This window comes from Limulus polyphemus, unplaced genomic scaffold, assembly GCF_000517525.1.
Source record: "Limulus polyphemus unplaced genomic scaffold, Limulus_polyphemus-2.1.2 Scaffold2228, whole genome shotgun sequence".
In the NCBI taxonomy this organism is placed as follows: domain Eukaryota; kingdom Metazoa; phylum Arthropoda; class Merostomata; order Xiphosura; family Limulidae; genus Limulus; species Limulus polyphemus.
Window position 1 is genome coordinate 27,567 of NW_013667838.1, and position 3,446 is coordinate 31,012.

General features: G+C 35.8%; 1 protein-coding gene across 2 annotated transcripts in view; it reads left to right on the forward strand.

Annotated features, from left to right (window-relative positions):
• Nucleotides 1–3,446, forward strand: part of LOC106466333 (calbindin-32-like) — a 60,983-nt gene that overhangs the window by 1,947 nt on the left and 55,590 nt on the right. Inside the window, exon 1 of one of the 2 annotated variants that reach the window (XM_013926611.2) lies at nt 1,940–1,943. The exons of the other annotated variant lie outside the window; for it this stretch is intronic. The gene's annotated coding sequence lies outside the window, so the exon portion shown is untranslated. Of the gene's footprint in view, nt 1–1,939; nt 1,944–3,446 lie in introns of those variants that run through there. 2 annotated transcript variants of the gene reach the window in all.

Sequence of the window (3,446 nt, forward strand, 5' to 3'; positions counted from 1 at the left end):
CTTTATACAACAGTATACTAACTAACGTATATATTGTCTTTATACAACAGTATACTAACTAACGTATATATTGTCTTTATACAACAGTCTAATAACTAATGTATATATTGTCTTTATACAACATACTAGCTTCTATGGTTTATGGCAGTTATTTTGGTGTAAAATTAATAGCTTTGAGAAAAACTATTAATCACCAAGGGTGTTCGAAGATTAGTAATCCTCCTACACCCTGCTCGAGGTAAAATATTAGTCCAAGTGGGCGAAAAAATGATGATAATAAATAAATAAAGATGATAATAATAAGAAAAATAAAATAATAAAATAAAAATATCTAATGCATATATATATACGTACACACACACACATACATACATACATACATACGCAGATAATGATGAGGCAATTTGGGCGGAAGTGAAGGCGTAGTAGAGGCAAGTTGTTCTTGTAGAGGAAACAAGTCGACAGCGATTTTTGACAATGTATTGAAACAAACTGAAGCAAACGGGCCTTTACTGGGCCTGGCAGGGATCAATGGACCCAGGTGCCATGGTTGGGATTTATAGATCCAATGCCTAACAGTTTGGTGTGGGGGAAACGGGAGTACCCTGAGAAAACCCACTTTCATCAGTCGGGACAGAAAAAAATCCCGGCTGGTGCCCGAGTGAAGAGATGAAGATCTGAAAAGTGAAATAGTTATACATAAGATATAATATACTCTTTTTACTTTTACAGATCATGGTGGTATGTTAGTAATGTTGTGTATCATGTTGTATGAGGATAGGTATTTGTGGTGGTGTGTTAGTAATGTTGTGTATCATGTTGTATGGGGATAGATATTTGCACCATGGTTTGGGGGTAGCAGCAATTTTGTGAAATTCGGCTGTGAATGAATTCCGGTAGGTGGCTTTTTTGTAATATTTAGTAGCAAGTTTAGATATGCGTTGTTGTACTGTATGTAGTGAAGTGTGTTTTTCCACGTAGCATGCTGGAGTGTAGTGAGGGAGGTTGTTGGCAAGACGTATTACACGGTTTTGGAAGTTTTTAAAGTATCATACGTTGGTTGTGATTCATGTTACCATTGAGCCATAGTCTATTATAGGTCTTGTAAATGTACATTATTATCTGTGGTCTACATCCGTGAGTTTGATGACTTATTTTGTGAAGGTAAGCTATTCTGGTTTTAATTTTCTTACTTCTTTCCTTGAAATGTGTTAGTTTATGGTTGATATTTATGCCTAGGAATTTTGCAGATTTAGGGAAAGAGATGGGGGTATTGTAAATATTTAGTTTAGCTAATCTGACACGCTTTAGTCTTTTGTTTAGCCTTCGGAAGAGTATGATTGCTTGAGTTTTTGTGGGATTACGTATTATTCTCCATTTGTTGCACCACTGTGTGATTTTGTCGAGGGCTTTTTGAATTTTCTTTGCTGCTAGTGGGGTCCCAGGAGGTGCTCCATAATGCTATGTCATCAGCGTATTGTGATGCGTGCGTGAGGGGCGTGGTTGGCTGTTATACATCGTTAACGAAAAGTGTATACTGTGTACAGACCCCTGCGGTACATCTGCATTAAACGTGAAGGGTTGTGAAAGTGACGTGTTAATTTTAACTTTCGTGGATCTATTATCTAGGAAGTTAGATATCCATTTAGTGAATGTGATTGGTATTTTGTGCTTCATTATTTTGTATTTGAGTCCATTGTGCCAGACCGTGTCAAAAGCTTCTTGTACGTCCAGGAAGGTGGCAATAGTGGCTTGTAATTTATTGAATCCAGTAAATGTGGTTTCTATTAATCGTACGAGGTGTTCTGCAGTCTGTCTGTTTTTGCGTCCTGCGTTCTGACTGTGTGACAGTGTAATAATGGCTGGAGACGGCTTGAATGGGTAATGAAGAAAAACATTAATATAAGTTTAACATAACAGCAAATGTACAACGTTTCGACAAAGTTTTGTCATCATCATTAGTCTCAAAGTGGGTTCCTCGTCATCGAATGTGTGACAGTATATTGTTGTTTTCTAGCATCCATATTAACCTTGTTATAATTTTCTCTAAAAGTTTGCCTGTAGAGTTGATTAAGCTGATGGGTCTGAAGTCACTAGTGTTAACTAATTAACGTATATATTGTCTTTATACAACATACAAGCGTTTACTAACGTATATATTGTATTTATACAACATACAAGCGTTTACTAACTAACGTATATATTGTCTTTATACAACATACAAGCGTTTACTAACTAACGTATATATTGTATTTATACAACATACAAGCGTTTACTAACTAACGTATATATTGTCTTTATACAACATACAAGCGTTTACTAACTAACGTACATATTGTCTTCATACTGTTGCGTCATCGAGATCATATGATTCTCACGCTCTCTTGTTTCTAGAACTATCCCGTATCTTGGCGAATGCTCTAGTATTTGCTAGATAGGGTAGGCTGGTATATAAAAGAGGGGAATGTAGTGTGTGTGTAGACAGTGAGTAATTGAACTGCAGTCAGAGAGCACGAGAGACGTTACAGCGTTTGTTTAGCGCGATTGTTGAAGTTGAGTGTATTGGTAAAGTTATATTCGGAAATAATAAACCAGTTTTATTAAGAAAGGACTTGTGTCGCTTAAGTTTCGTCGGAACGAAGTTACGTAAAGTTAATTAACAAACGGAGACGTAACAAATTGGTGTCAGAGAGTGGGATAAAAAGAAAATGGAAACGAGAAGCGGCAAGTCAAACTGCAGCCTAGCAGACTTAATGGCAGCAATACAAGAACAGCAAAAGAAACAAGAAGAGAGACAACAATAGTTTTTTTCCTCTAACAACTGCTGTAATTTCTCTTCTTGTTTATTTTCTCCTCCAACAACTGCTGTAATCTCTCTTCTTGTTTCTTTTCTTTTTCCTCAAATAGCTGCTGTAATCTCTCTTATTGTTTATTTTGTTGTTCGAGCTGCCACTGTTGCAGGTTTTATTGCAACTGCTGTTGTCTCTCTTCTTGTTTCTTTTCTTTTTCCTCTAACAACTGTTGTAATTTCTCTTCTCGTTCTTCTTGTTTCTTTTCTTGTTTAATTTCTCGTTCTTCTTGTTTCTTTTCTTTTTCTTCTAACAACTGTTGTAATTTCTCTTCTTGTTTATTTTGTTGTTCGAGCTGCCATTGTTGCAGGTTTTCTTGCGGAAAAGAAACAAGAAGAAAGATTACAGCAGTGGCAAGAAAACCTACAACAATAGCAGCTCGAACAGCAAAATAAACAAGAGAGATTACAGCAGTTGTTGGAGGAAAAAGAAAATAAACGAAAAAGAAGAGAAATTACAGCAGTTGTTGGAAGAGAAAGAAATAAACAAGAAGATAAATTACAGCAGTTGTTAGAGGAGAAAGAAAAGAAACAAGAAGAACGATAAATTAAATAAGAAAAGAAACAAGAAGAACGAGAAATTAAACAAGAAAAGAAA